Source organism: Tupaia chinensis, unplaced genomic scaffold (genome assembly GCF_000334495.1).
Source record: "Tupaia chinensis unplaced genomic scaffold, TupChi_1.0 Scaffold144173_1, whole genome shotgun sequence".
Taxonomy (NCBI): Eukaryota; Metazoa; Chordata; class Mammalia; order Scandentia; family Tupaiidae; genus Tupaia; species Tupaia belangeri.
The window spans coordinates 15,754-31,861 of record NW_006204030.1 but is presented as its reverse complement, the minus strand read 5'-3'; the positions used below and the strand labels follow the sequence as shown (position 1 = coordinate 31,861).

General features: G+C 40.3%; 1 protein-coding gene across 2 annotated transcripts in view; it reads right to left on the bottom strand.

Moving 5' to 3' along the window:
• The window catches only part of LOC102479153 (adenosine kinase-like), a 144,824-nt gene that overhangs the window by 112,963 nt on the left and 15,753 nt on the right, over window positions 1–16,108 (bottom strand). The window contains exon 1 of one of the 2 annotated variants that reach the window (XR_003547484.1): window positions 207–231. The exons of the other annotated variant lie outside the window; for it this stretch is intronic. The gene's annotated coding sequence lies outside the window, so the exon portion shown is untranslated. Of the gene's footprint in view, window positions 1–206; window positions 232–16,108 lie in introns of those variants that run through there. 2 annotated transcript variants of the gene reach the window in all.

Sequence of the window (16,108 nt, the reverse complement as noted above, 5' to 3'; positions counted from 1 at the left end):
CCGCCCGCCGGGCGCCCGCGCGTCTCGTGCGGGCTGCCAGGCGCGCGGGCCAGTGGGCTGGCTAGCGGCTCGGTGGCCATCTTGAGTCCTGGTTAACAGCCTGTCCCCCCCTACCTCCCGGCTGACAGGGCAGGAGGTTGGGTGCCCGCCTCAAAAATGGCCGCGCCGTTGGCAACTGGCGTGGCAGTCACATGCCCACGGTCTACCTTGACTAGCTTAGGTCTCTGTAGCAGCACTCAGCAAAGGGGAGCAGTCTGGGCGAATCTTCGGGGATGGGGTTTAACAGCCTGTAAAATCCATCTGCGGAAGAAAACAATCTCCTGGAAAAGCCCAAGCCTAAGAAAATCGAACGCATTTCAACAGCAGCGCGACGTGCTAAATTCCAATTCGCGCCTCTGGGTGTCACGCGGTGAGTCCCAGTAGTCCTAACCGTTCTTGAACTTCAGAAACACTTAGAGCAGCTTCTTTAATATGGCCATGTCCAGAGTTCATTCCAAACTTTGTGAATCAGAATGTGGAGGGATGAGGCCCCTGTAAAGACAATTTTAGCCTGTTGCCACTTGATTCAGGTACACAACATAAAGTTTTACAACCCCTGGGTCAAACTAGCCCCGCTCAGACTATCACTATATGTCACACTTAACTGTCAGATTGCCTCATTTTCCTGAAAAGTATACAGGATATCAAACAAGCATCTAAGGCCATACAAAAAAAGAGTAACCTAACACCCCATTCTAACCTTACAATTTAGTGCATATAGAGAGTTAAGAAACTGTGAACCACTAATAAAAGACAGGTAAATTAATTCCAACCGCAGGAAGAATTGAAGTAGATGGAATCACCCAAGTAGCTCTTTTTCATTCCTTTTTTCTTTTTAAAGGGCGCTTTATGCTGTAGGCGCATGCGCAAGACAGACAGAAAGCAAGAAATCACTCCCCAGGGGGGATGCCCAGACTGCAATCCCTTCTCCATTCTACTCTGGAGATTTTGGGCACGCAGGCAGGCAAACGGGCCAGTGTGAGTTTAAACAGGTGGGTTCGGGACTCAAACCACAGTTGACTACAGGGAAGTCCAGTGATGTAACCATTATGCCAACTGCTGGTCCTCTTTTTATTTATTTATTTATTTATTTTTGGGTGATGAGGACAAGTACAGCTTGTGCAAAGCAAGGAAAGTGGGCAGCTCGTGCTGAAAGGACCCAGTCTCGCACATGCGTTTTTAAGGGCAAAATTAGGGGCAGAGGTCCTAGGCGCATGATCAATTCAGTGATTGGTTCAAGAGGGCGTGATCATCTCGTGGGCATTCTTGACTGGGGAGGCCTTAGATAATCAAATTTCCCTTCAGATGGCAATCTCCGTGCCTCAGGTGTCCAGAGTTGCTGGAATTATAGGATATCCCACTTGGCCTTTAGGCTGGAAAAGAAATCAAATCTCCACCTCTCATGTTGGCCCTGCTTGGGGAGTACAACATTTTAGCAGCCCACACAGGCAGCTGGGCTCTCTTTATTGCCTGTTTATTCTCTATATAATCACAGTAATATTAACAAACCAAAACATCCAATGGCGTTCGCTTACTGACAACATAGGATGGTGACTAGTTTCACAGATCTCAAACCAGTTACATCAGAAACACAACAGAAAGACTACGTGACATTGAAAAGTAGTTCATGAAAGTGCAGAACTGAATTTTTAACTTAATGTAAATTAGTTTAAATGTTAAAACTAAGGCAGTATAGTTTTCCATTAAACATAGTTTTATTGTTTTCATTGGCCTACATTTCACTTTTTTATATTTTTGGCCAGATGGCATGTGTGCTGGCCAGAAAGAGACAGAGGAGGAGAAGAGAAATCATCCTCCCCGTGGGGAACAGTCACACCACAATCGCTCCCTCCTTTCAGAATCTTGGGCACGTATACCCACATGCCCGGCGAGTCTCTCAAGCCACTGGCTGAGACTCAAATCGGGCATGTGGGATCCTGCTGCCTTAACCACAAGGCCAGAGTCAGCCCCATTTCACATTTTTTTTTCTTCTTCTCATTTCATTTAACAGCCGAAAATTTAGCATCCAAGTTGAGACACTGTAAGTATAAAATATATACCAGATTTTTCAAGACTTAGTACAAAATATATGTGTAGTATCTCAGAAATAATTTTTATATTGATTATGTATTGAAATATAATTTGGACATATTGGATTAGATAAAATATTAAGATTAATTTAAACTGTTTCTTTTTACTTTATGTGACTACTAGAAAATTTTCACTTTTATGCATCCTGCATTAAATTTCTATTGGGCAGTGATGTTATACAGTCTAAGTTAGCCTTATTCTCTTACCTGTCATTGTCCCTGTGACAGAATAATTATGCTCACAAAGTCAAATTACTATGGGGGACCAGCAGTTAGCGTAATGGCTATGTCGCTGGACTCCCACGTAATCGACCGCAGTTCGCATCCCAGACCCGGTGGCTTGAAACTCACAACGGGTGCGTGTGCGTGCATGCCCAAGATCCCGAGAGGAGAATGGAGGAGAAGGGATTGCGGTGTGGCCATCCCCCCTGGGGGCTGATTTCTCGCTTTCTGTCTCTATGTCTCTCTCTGTCTGTCTGGCGAGCACACGCGCCCTATAGCAAAAACCTCTAAAAAAATAAAAAAAAAAAGTCAAATTACTATGCCAGTTTATACAAACCTATATTTCCTTGCTTGCCATCTAAAATATAATATTCCAAAAGATTTCAATTTTTTTTTTTAGAAAAGGCTATTTTTGACATTGTTCTCTTTAATTTGGGAAATGCCTATCCAGAATAAAGCCATGGATCTGATGTGCTCAATCCATAGATAAAGGCTGTTAAAACACTGAGCTATACTTGGTAAGGTAAAAGTTTGACCAAATGTCCACAGGCAGAATTAGCCTTTGGATTAAATAGGATCCCAAACAAAGCAGCAGCTGGATAGCAATTTGAAGTGGTAGAGAAGCTAACTAAGTCAAGAGTTTCCCACTTCCTCTTCATGGGAAATGTTAATAAATAATCCACATGGACTATACACTAGAAGGATCATGCTAAAATGCAGGTTTGACTCAGTAAGTCCCAGTGATCCAAATTTTGCGTTTCTTTTTTTTTTTTTTTTTTTTTTTTGAGAGACTTTTGCTATAGGGTGCATGCACTCAACAGAGAGACCGGAAGTAAGAAGTCACCCCCCCAGGAAGGATGGCCACACCCTAGTCCCGTCACTTCCATTCACCTCTCAGGATTTTGGGCATGAACGCACATGTACCTGGTGTGAGTTTCAAGCCTCTGGTCTGAGACTAAAACCATGGTCAGCGATGTGGGAGGAGTCCAGTGACATAACCACTACACCATCTGCTGGTCCCATTTCTTTACATGTAGTCTCTGGGACAGGTTGAGCAGCAAGGCTGTAAAGGTCACATGAGGTTTAAAGAAACCTCATTCTTGATAAGTGACGATTTATATCTAACTTAATCAAGACTTTAAATGACAACTTCTAAAAACTTTATTCTCCTAAAATATACTTAGGGTGACCAGCAGGCAGCATGGAGATTAAAGTGCTGGATCCTGGTTGGCTGATGATGCAGTTCGATGCAGCTCGAGTCCTGGACTCAGCGTCTTGAAGATCACATGCAGGGAGTTCTAAGTGTCCCCAATCAGGGATTACAACCACCAAAAACCGTCTGCCCAGACTTCACACTCCTGCACCCAAGATCTAGCCAAGAGCCAGGACAATCCAATCAGCAGCCATCTATATTTGAGTTCTGAGCGGCCCCATTCAAGGATTATGACCACTGAAGACCCTCTGCCCAGACTTCACTCTTCTGCCCCCAAGATCTCGCCAGGAGCAGAAAAAGCCAATGAGCAGCCATCTATATTTGAGTTCTGAATGGCCCCATTCCCATTCAGGGATTACAACCATTGAAGACCCTCTGCCCAGACCTCACCCAAGATCTAGCCAAAAGCCAGAGAATACAAGGGAACTCATGGAAATGTCAGATAAAGAATTTAAAATATTCATAGTGACAAAGCTAACAGAGATGCAAGAGAAAAGACACAACAAACTTCAGAAGATGCAAGATAAAAAAGACACTGCGTTCCAGGAGGTGAGGAAGTTCTTGAACCATCTGAAAGAGGAGCTATACATCATAAAAAAAGAATCAAACAGAATTGTTAGACACGAAGGCCGCAATACAGGAAATCAAAACTTCCCTTGAAAATATCAAAAGCAGATTAGGTCATGCAGAAGAGCAAATCTCAGATGTAGAAGATGTAACCTCTGATGTAGAAAAATTCACTAAAAAGACTGAGAAAATAACCCAAAAATATATGAGTAATACCAAATACTATTAAATGCCCACACATCCAGATCAGTCAATTCAATTTTTAACCTCATTGGCCTTCTTACAGTTTAAATAGTTGAATAAGTGTTCAGAATACTTTGGTCTTGATAAAATTGATAAATTAATAGTCTATCTACATTATCTAATCTAGTGGCTAGTCTGCCTCTATAAAAGCTCACCCCAGATAGCTAAATGCCTCTGGATAACATATCAAATATGTGACCCCACCTACTAATCTTTTCAATGACTGTTTCAGGACCCAAAACAGTAAGTATGGTCTCTTCAAACACAACTCGTTTGTTGTTAAGGGTGCAATAAAACAAGCACTCTCCTACATCATTAGTGGAATTTAAATTATTGCATTTCTAGAAAGCTCTATGGCAATGCGTCATAATTCCATTTTTACGTCATTTGAAAAAAATAGAGAATATTAATAAGAGCAAAGCCCAGTTATTCATTTCACTTTTTTTTTTTTCTTAAAGAGAGATTTTTGCCATAGGGCACATGCCTCACCAGAGAGACAGAAAGTGAGAAATCACCCCACCCCACCCCCCCGGGGTGGCAATAGCCATGCAGCAATCCCTTCTCTGTTCTCTCAGGACTCTGGGCAAGCACGCACACATACACCCAGCGTGAGTTTCAAGCTTCTGGGTCCAGGACTTGAACCACGGTCAGTCATGTGGGAGTCCATCAATGTAACCACTACAGCATGTGTTGGTCCCTCATTTCACATCATTAACAATAGCAAAAATATTACTAGAAGCTAGGAGGGAGAGTGAGCAACAGAGGGATATTATTAATAAAAACAACAAGATATTGTAGATTAAAGGATCAATGTCTATTGTTATACTGTGGTGTGAGTATAGTTAACAAGAAGTTCCTATAATAATTAAAGAGGATTTTTACTGTTACAAATACAAAGTAATAAATGGTTGAGATGATGGGTATACTAATTATCCTAATTTTGTATTCATGTGTTTTTTTTTAAAAATCACATTGTACGCCGTAAATACTTACAATTACTATATGTATAAAAGTTCTGATCCATTAAAAAAAAAAAAAACAAGAATGTATTTTATACTAAATAACCAGAAATAAAAAGTTAAATAAATTACAAAAGGATGTTACAGAGCTATTATAAAATGTTTCCAAAGAGGTCCAGCCCCATAAGCAATGGTTAAGGGAGCCAGCTCTCACATAGCTGACCATGATTTGAGTCCCAGTCACGGTGGCTTGAAAAACACACTGGGTGCATGACATGAGTACCTAAACTCTTTACAGGGCAGAGAAAGAGAGGAAAAAGGATTGCAGCGTGACCACAACCAGGATACTATCCCTCTTTCACTCTCTCTGCAGAGCTCACATGCCCTATGGCAGTTTTTAAAGTTTCTATAGACTTCTTTTTAAATTATGTTTATTTAACTTTATGTATTATTATTATTACTATTTTTAATTTGACCAGAGAAAAACAGAGACAGAAAGAAAGTGAGAAACCAAGTTGCTGGGCCTGAGACTTGAACTACAGTCAGCCATGTGGGAGTCAAGTGCCCTTAACCACCAAGCCACTTGCTGGCCCCAAGTTAATATAAACTTTTTAAGGAAGTAGAAAAATGTTCATAATATACTGTTTAAGTGAAAAAAGTAAAAATGAATGTAGAGTTTTATCTTGACTCGGATTCTTTTAAAAGATATGTCAAGTATGCTATAGGAAAAAAAGATTGGAAAGAAATACACCTAAAGGCTAAATGTTATTATTGGTTACTTCTGGGAAGTAAGAGAATATATCATTTCTACTTTATTTTTATTAAGGTAGTTTATAAATTTTCTACTTTATATTGGTTTATAGTCACAACATTTTTTATTAAGCTTTAATTATTTTTAAATGTTTTTTAAGAATTATTCTATTTGGAACCAGCAGTTAGTGTAATGGCTATGTCGCTGGACTCCCATGTAGTTGACCACAATTCGCGTCCCAGACCCGGTGGCTTAAAACTCATGCCGGGCGCGTGGGTGTGCGTGCCCAAGATCCCGAGAGGAGAATGGAGAAGGAACTGCGGCGTGACCATTCCCCCCTGGTGGGTGATTTCTCGCTTTCTGTCTCTATGTCTCTCTCTGTCTGTCTGGTGGGGGAGCGCAAGCCCCCTATAGTGAAAAACCTCTCAAAAAAAAAAAAAAAAGAATTATTTTATTTAACTATTTATTTATTTTAATTTATTTACTTATTTTATTTGACTAGAGAGGGGGAGAGAGAGAGAGAAAGTGAGAAAAGCAAGTTACAAGGTCCGGAACTCGAACCATGGTCAGCCATGTGGGAGTCCAGAGCCCTTAACCACCATGCCACCTGCAGGCCCCTATCATTTTTTTTTTCACTATAGGGCGCTTGCACTCGCCAGACAGACAGAGTCCCGGACCTGGCGGTATGCTTCCTCAACTTTCCCTCCTTTCTCTCTCTCTCTCTGTCCCTCTCTGGTCAAATTAAAATGAATGAATGAATAAATAAATTTTAAAAGTTAAAAAAAATTAAAAATAATAAAAAATAAAAAACTCACACTGGTCACATGTGCCTGCGTGCCAAGATCCCAAGAGGAGAACGAAAGAGAAGGGATTGCGTGGAGCCCATTCCCCCACCCAGGGGGGGTGGGTGATTTCTCACTTTCTGTCTCTCTGGCAAACACATTTGCCCTATAGCAAAAAATCTCTCTTTAAAAAAAAAGTGGGTTTTTTAATTTATTTATTTATTTATTTATTTATTTATTTATTTATTTATTTATTTATTTATTTTAGTTTTGTCTTATGACATGTGTACTCACTAGAGAGAGACACAGAGAGAAAGAGACAGGAAAACTGAGAAATCACTCCCAGGGCGGACGACCATGCACAGTTCCTACTCCTCCATTCTCCTCTCAGGATTTTGGGCACACATGCACATATATCCAGTGTGTTTTTCAATCTCCCAGGTCCTAGACTTAGACTGTGTCATGTGGGATCCAGCTGCCTTAACCTCGATGCCATTTGCCAGCACTAAAATAGTTTTTCTTTTTTTTTTTAGGTTTTTGCCATAGGGCACATGAGCTCACTAGAGAGAGAGAAAAAGAAAGAGAGAGAAAGAAATCACCCCCTAGAGGGATAGCTCTCCACAATCTCTTCTACATTCTCTTCTCAGGATTTGGGGCACACACTCCTGGTGTGATTTTCAAGCTGTGATTTTCAAGGTCCAGGACTTGAACTGCAGTCGGCCATGTGGGAATCCAGCACCTTAACTATCAGGCCACCTGCTGGACCATAAAATAGTATCTTTTCAAGCAATCTATATTATATTCCAAAAGGAGAAACTTCTTAAAACTTGTCTCCCTAAAATAGTATGCCACAATGTTCAGGAACCTGGGAACAAGGAGAGGGGAATTCTATCAGTTTCCTTGCTTGAAACACAAAGGAATTATATATTGGGTCACTGGAAAAGTCATGATATATTTTTCTGTTTTTCTATGCAAGGACGCATCATGACTTTTCCAACGTCCCCACAGATGCACTCTCCGGTCGCTTTCAGTTCTTATTATACAATGAAAGAAAAATAGCCCAGCTGCAGTGGCCCAGGAGGTGGGGCACTGCTGCACTATACAGAGCTACATGGGAGCCCCGGGTTGGCATGAACACACCCAGCATGCTGGCTCACCCATGAACCTGGCAGCGAGGCTGTAGGAGGACCACTGCGTGGCAAGATCCTGTTGAGAATGTCTCCCTTGCTCTTTCTCTCTCTTATGAAAGACATGAACAAAATAAACATTGGAGGAAAACGAAAGTTATACTTGTGTCTTCCTTGATACAAATTTTTTGTAAGAGACTTAATCAATTTTAATGCAATTGTAGTTAGCTTTTATTATTGACAAGGTTATTTAAAGAAACATTGTTAAATGTATTAACTCTCAAAAGATATTACAGAGGTCTTCTTTTTTATAATTTTTATCTGTAGGCTATTAAGTCACATTTTGCTTTAATTTAAGATCACATATTCAAATAGAATACAATCTTTAAATGGAACCTGACAATTTATTTCCTCAGAGAATTTGAGGAGTACAGTAGCATTTGATTGATTGAACTTTATTTAGTAAGAATTCTTAGCAAAACTCTCTCCCAAGTACACCCACCTGGTGCTTCTTTATTTTCAGTGAACTATAAATCTCTGAAACGCAAAGAAAACCTCTGATTTAAATGTGCAGTATAATATTGCTTCTCAATTATTTATGCTGCAAAGAACATATTTTCAAACTCCAAAATTGAATATTATAATTTCATAATAGAAAGGACATTTTAAAAAGTATTTTATTGAACATTATTTATTTTCATTTGACCAGAGAGGGAGAGGGAGAGGTTAAGAGAGAGAGAGAAAAGAAGCCAACAGATCCAGGACTCGAACCAAGGTCAGCCATATGGGAGCCCAATGCCTTTAACCTCCACACCACCTGCTGGCCCTAGAAAGGGCATTTTAATACAACAAGGACAATATTGAAATAAAGGACAGGCCTTTCCAAAGGGATTCTTTCATTGTTAGTAACCTTATGAAACATATTTGCTATACAAAAGATCTTCCTTGGACTGATCAAAGAGAACCAGATCCCATATGACCAATCTCATTTGAATCCTGGCCCAGGGGCATGGAAAACATGCCAGGTGTCTGTTCATACATGCCCCAAATCCCCACAGGTTGGGAGAAATGGAGGACAGGGGATTGCATATTGACCACATCCCATTGGGGGATGCTTTCTTCCTTTTCCTCCCTCTTTCTATCTCTCTGTATCTCTCTGGTAAGGACATGTGCCCTTTGGCAATATAAAGGGGAAAAAAAAGGTTTTCTTTACTTTTATCATTTCCCCCATAGATCTAATCTATGACACTTCACAAATAAGCTTTTAGGAATAACTCCTTCCTTCATTAACTCAACAAATACTTAGAGAATCTGCTACACTAGACATCTTGGAAGGATCAAGAACATGGGCCGCTACTATAGAACTTACACTCTAAAGGTATACAGATGAATAATCAAATGACAAGCAAGAACCACATCGAATGATCATAAGTACTAGGCAGAGAATTAGCAGATCAACCTAAAAGAAAATCTCCTTCACATTGGGAAGTCAAAGAAAATCTTTTTCTATGAAGAGAGAACTATTTGACATGGATAACCCAGATGAAGGAAGGGCATTCCAGAAAAAAACATCTCTTTAAAAGGAAAGGAAAAAAAAAAAAAAAAAAAAAGCACTGAAAATTAGAAGGCCAGTGTGAAAAAAGGCAAGAGAAAGAGGAAGAATGGTATGTAGTCAGAGTAAGCAGCAGCTCATTTTAGACTTTACGAGCCTGGAAGTTTTGATTTTTTTTTTTTTTATATAAGCATGACAGGAAGCCACTGTAATTAAGTTTTAAACAGAGGAATGACATAATATAATTTTGTTGTTAACAGATCACCCTGGCTGTCATATAGAGAATGGACTAGAGAAGCACAAAACCAGAAAGACCGAATTAGAAGCCTATTACAGTCAGTCAGATGACAGATAACAGTAATTTGAACCAGGAAGACAGCAGAGTGCATGGAAGATGATGGAACCAGGAAACGTTCTACAGATAGACAGACAGGACCTGCTGGCAGATCAGATAAGGGATACTATTGAAAAGAAAGGACTCAAGAAGTGCCAGGGCCAGTCCCATGGCCTAGTGGTTAAAGTGGTCAGATCCCACATGGCCAATCACAATTCGAATCCCAGCCCAGCAGCCAGGAAAACAAGGCAAACAAGTGTGCTTGTGTGCCCAGGATCCTGACATGATGGAAAAGTGGAGGACAAGGGATTGAGACATAACCGTGACCACTGGGAGATGTTTTTTCTCTCTCTCTAGCAAACACATGTACCCTCTGGCAATTAAAAAAATAATAATAATAATAAGTGCCAGATTTGAGACTTGATAAATAGAATGAATGGTGCTACTGTTCACTGAGATAAATGGAGAAGCTAGGGGAGAAGCTTAGAAGACTGGCAGAGGCCAAGGATGAAAACAGAGACTTGGAAGACAACTTTTTTTTTCCTTTCTTATTCCCAAGTACCTGCTGTCTTCTACTAATGGACTATAAATAAACATCTTAAACTTTATATGCAATTTTATCTGGACAATACACTAAGAGGGGAACAAATTCTACCTTGGCACCTGCAATAGATATATGTATATGAGTAGAATGATCAGTAAAACTACAATTAAGTTAAGCACTCAGTGTTTAATATCTATTTTTTTAAGAATTATTTATTTTTTTCCATTTGTTATTATCAGGGTTTTTTTATTTGACCAGAGAGAGACAGAGAGAAAGGGAAAGTGAGAAAGTATGCTACCAGGTCCGGGACTCAAACAGCAGTTGACCATGTGGGAGTCCAGCATCTCAACCACCATGCCACCTGCCAGCCCCACTTTATATCAATTTAATATGTACCAGACATGATATAACATATGTATCTTTCAAATACTTTCCCATTTTAATTTATAACAACCTTACCAGAAAATATTTTATTACCATTATTTTACAGATGAAGAAACTGAATCTCTAAAAGGTTAAATAACTTGTCCAAAGTCCCATTTTACAAAACAGAAATCCAAACCTTGGCCATCTAAACTCCAGAACTGGGACTAATTACCACTATACTATACTGTGTTCATTGAAGTAAACCCACAATTTCCCAACCTAAGTCTGAGATTTTTATTTTATTTATTTATTTTTAAAGAGGTTTTTGCTACAGGGCAGGTGCACTCACTGAAAAGACACACAGAAAGAGAGAAAGCACCCCCCTGGAGGGATAGCCATCTTCTCCTCCAGTCTCCTCTCTATAGATTTTGGGCATGCACGTACACGCACCTGGCATGAGTTTTAAGCCTCCGGGTCTGGGACTTGGACTGTGGTCGACTACATGGGAGTCCAGCAACATAACCATTACTCCATCTGCTGGCCCCAGCCTGAGACTTGTATAAATGTCCAAATTTCAAACACTATGATTTTACTTACGAGGCAGTGACTCACTCACCGGCTTCTGATTAACTGGAGCATTGTACAAAATAGTTTCAGAAATTGCTTCTTTTGTTTCCATATGTGTTCATTCATAGATTAACTCTGAGCAGATGAGTCTGCAAATTTTGTCTTCAACCAGCACTCTTGTCACCAAAAATCATTCCTTAGACCTCATTTTTAAAAATTTCAATCACAATTTCCTTTCTGTGAAAATCAAGAGTGATTTTTCGAAAATAACTTTTTTTTTTCTCTTTTTTTGGAGAGGTTTTTGCCATAGGGCGGGTGCGCTAGCCAGAGAGACAGAGAGACAGAGAGACAGCGAGAAATCACCCACCAGGGGGGATGGCCATGCCACAATCCATTCTCCTCCATTCTCCTCTTGGGATCTTGGGTAAACACACACACACACTCGGCGTTGAGTTTGAGCCACTGGGTCCGGGACTCAAACCGCAGTCGACTACATGGGAGTCCAGCGACATAGCCATTACGCTAACTGCTGGTCCCGGAAATAACTTTTTTTAACCACTGTGCGAGACTTGAAGGACACACAAGGAGTATCAGATTTACTATCAAGCTAAGTAAATTCCCATCCCAACCACCCAGCTTGGGCAAATCAAATTGAGAACTCAATTAATAGTAAATCATTTCATATCAAGCTTCTTTTTTTAAAGGGGTTTTTGCCTTAAGGCATGTGCACTTACATGAGAAAGAGAGACAGAGACAATGAGAGGGAAATTGAGAAATCAGCCCCCAGAGACAATGGCCATGCCACAATCCCTTCTCCATTTTCCCCCTGGAATTTCGGGCAGGCACACACATGTGCCCAGTGTAGTTTTCAAGCTACCAGGCCCAGGGCTTGAACCATGGTTGACCATGTGGGATTCCAGCTACATAACCACTGTGTCATCTGCTTGTCCCTTTTTTTTTTATTTATTAAAGATTTTGGCCATAGCATGCATGTGTTCGCCAAAGAAAGAGGAGAATTGAGAAATCACCCCCTTACAGGGGCTGACCACATCGCAATCCCTTTTCTTCTATTCACCTCTTGAGATTCTGGGTATGCATGCACATATGCCTGGTGTTTTTTTTTTTTAAGCCACCAGGTCTGGAACAAGCTGCAGAGTTAGCCACATGGAATGCAGTGCCTTAACCACTATGCCACCTGCTGGCCCTCAAGATTTCTTAAGACTTAGAAGACTACAGATGTTTACAAAAGGTCTCACTGTAAGGAAAAAAATAATAAAATTTACTTACATAGTCCTTGACTATAACCTTTGTCTAACTCCTAATGCTTATCATTTCCTATATAAGGGTAAAAATAAATGTGGTCTCAAATGAAATAATTCAGTTTTAGCTGAAAAATGTCCTATAAAAATAACCATTTCTACCTAATTTTTTTTTAGAGGTTTTTGCTGTAGGGCACGTGCGCTTGCCAGACAGACAGAAAGAGACAGAGAGACAGAAAGTGAGAAATCACCCCCCAGGGGAGACGGCCACACCGCAATCCCTTCTCCATTCTCCTCTCGGGATCCTGGGCACGCACGCACACGTGCCCGGCATGAGTTTTAAGCCACTGGGTCCGGGATGCGAACCACAGTCAACTACATGGGAGTCCAGTGACATAGCCATTACGCTAACTGCTGGTCCCCCTAATTATTTTCTAAAAGATAGAAATGATCATCTAAAATGTTTTCCATTATTCAGTGTGGTTTTTTGGGTTTTTTTATAAAGAGTTTTGGGTTTTTTGCTTTGTTTTGTTATAGGAGAAATGAGGGGGCAACGTAGGAACGGATTTCTCATTTTCCAGTTTCATGGAAAATATTACAGCCTTGGGTCGGCAGGTGGCAGGTGGTTAAGGCAGTGGACCCCCACACAGCCAACCATGGTTCCAGTCCTGAACCTGAGGGCGTGAAAATCACACAGGGGGTGTGTGCATGCCCCAAATCCCAGAAGAGTGGAAGAGAAAGGATTGTGGCATGGCCATCCCCCCAGGGGATGATTTCTCACTTTCCTTCTCTGTCTCAGGCAAGTGCATTTACCCTATGGCAAAAACAAAACCAAACAAAAATAGATAAAAAGATAGAGAGATGTATATAAATATATTATAGCTGAAGATTGACTGTATATGAAGGGAGGGAGTAATTAAATACAGATGTAATCTTTAAGCATCCTAAGAAGGCAGCTCTTTTTGCATGCCAAAGAGAGTTTTTAGGTAGTAGTAGGTAGCAAACTTAAAATACCATAGACATTTGTAATTGTAAATAGGAGCCAGCAGGTGACACATTGGTTAAAGTAATGGATTCTCACATGGCCAACCACTGTTCAAGTCAAGAACCTGACAGCTTGATACTCACACCAGGAGCATTTGCATGCATGCCCAAAATTCCAAGAAGAGAGTGGAGGAGAAGGGATTGCAGGGTGGCCCTCCCCACAGGGAGTTATTTCTCACTTTCTCGCTCTCTGTCTCTTTGGCAAGCACATGTGCCCTACAGCAAAAATCTCTCAAGAAAAAAAAAAAAAAAACACTTTAAATTATTTCTTCAAGAACACAAAACCTTCGATATTCCATGGAAAATTAATACTCATATTTAAACTTAACTCAGAAACAAACAAACAAAACAGACACATTTACCAATGTGAGGAAAAAACTCTATTAAAAGCAATCACGTTTTGGGGCCAGGTGATAGCACAGAGGTAATTTATGATGCTCTGAAAGAGGAAGGTTCCTGGTGCAAGTGTGGAGACCTCCTCTGCCCATGTTCCAAGGCTGGCTGAAGGTAAGGTAGAGGGGCAGATCACAACATCAGGGCCTTTTTGGGGTGCTCACTTGCAGATGTGCATGTTCATGTGCTCTCACTCATGGAAAAAATAAATTCACTTTTTAAAAAGTAACAACTTTTCAAAGGGCAATAACAAAATTAAAAGCTTGACATATACTTCAGTCATGTTTTTCAAAATTACCATAACTGTGGCAGATTTCAAATGGCCACAGTTTTGTGAAGACAGCAGTCTAAGTCTCCTCTCCTTAAATCTAGGCTAGCCTGGGACTCCCTTGACAGATAGTGTTTAGAAGAAGGAATGTCCTATCAGGTTCTAGGATATTCTCTAAGGAGATAAGCTCCTGCCTTGGGGCTCCAAGAGACACCTGGGTCCTGTTAAGGTTTCTGTCTAGATTTGTGTATAAAAAAAATGGAAAAAAATAAAATAAATTTTGGCAAACAAAATTATCAGTTGTATTTAATGAAACATTGTAATCTTATTCTTAAAAATAGGCTACCTGAACATGTATCATTTCTTTTTAAAGAGGTTATTTTTTGTTTGTTTTAATGCTGTCCACAGCTACCTGTTACTGTGGGTTAATTTTAATGAAAAAGAGTTCTCGTCACTGCCACCTCAGAACATTTGGTAGAACATTTTTATAGGAGATAAATTAATAGTATTAAGAGATTAATAACTTCTTAGAAGATTACTAGTAATTACTTCATGTATAATATAAGAATACTTTCTTTTTTTTAATAGTTTGCTATAGGGCATGTGCACTTGCCAGGGAGAGACAAAGAGAGAGACAGAGAACATAAGAAAGCATCCCCTGGGGAGATGGCTCCCTGCAATCCTTTCACCTCCATTTTCCTCTTGGCATTTTGGGCATGTTCACACATTTTAGCCACCAAGTCCAGGACTCAAACTGTGCTGTTAGCCATGTGGGATCTAGCTGCCTTAGCCTCCATACAACCTGCTAGCCCAAGAAACACTTTTTGAAACAAAGGGCCTATTTAGTTTTCTTTTAATCTACGAAGCACAGTTGATTGCTATTATTTATTTATATCATACCCGAAAATGATAAATTATTACTAAAAAAAAAAAAAATTGGACAGCTTAAGAGTTGGATCCTACCTCTGCCACTTCCAATATGATTTTAGGCACACTAAGCTTTTTTTTTGTGGGGAAGAGGTTTTTGCCGTGGGGCATGTGCACTTGCCAGAGAGAAAGAGAGAAATAGAGACAGTGAGAGGGAAAATGAGAAATCATCCCCCCCAGGGGGAATGGCCACACCACAATCCCTTCTCCTCCATTCTCTGCCTGGGATCCTGGGCACGAACGCACACCTACCTGGCATGAGTTTGAAGCCACTGGTCTGGGACTCAAACTGCGGTCAGCCATGTAGAAACCAAGTGAGGTTACCATCATGCTATCTGCTGGTCCCACTATTTAAACTTTCTAAACCAGAGTTTCCTCATCTATAGTAATAATTATATTACCATAATAATTCATAAAACTACAGTCATAAAATTCAAATACATCAAAGAGTGCAAAATCTAGGAAGTAAATTAGAACTTATTAAAAATTTCTCTCCTAACTGGAACATTTAAACTCTTTTTCAATTTGCCAGAGGACACATGTGCTTGCCAAAGAGAAGGGGGTGAATTGGGGGAAGGGAAGCCACCACCCCAATGGGGAACAGTCATGCTCCAATCCCTTCTCCATTTCTCCATCCTGTTGGGATTTTGGACATGTACACACATGCTCCCAGCATGTTTCAACCCATAGAGGTTGGGATTCAAACCAAATAGTCAACCATGTTGGATCTAGCTCCCTTAGCCACTAGGCCACCAGGATGGCTCAACATTTTAACACTTTAAACATAAGCAGAATTTGTTTGCCCAAGATTTTTTTAAAGAGTTTTTGTTTTGTTTTGTTTTGCCTTAGGGCGCATGCACT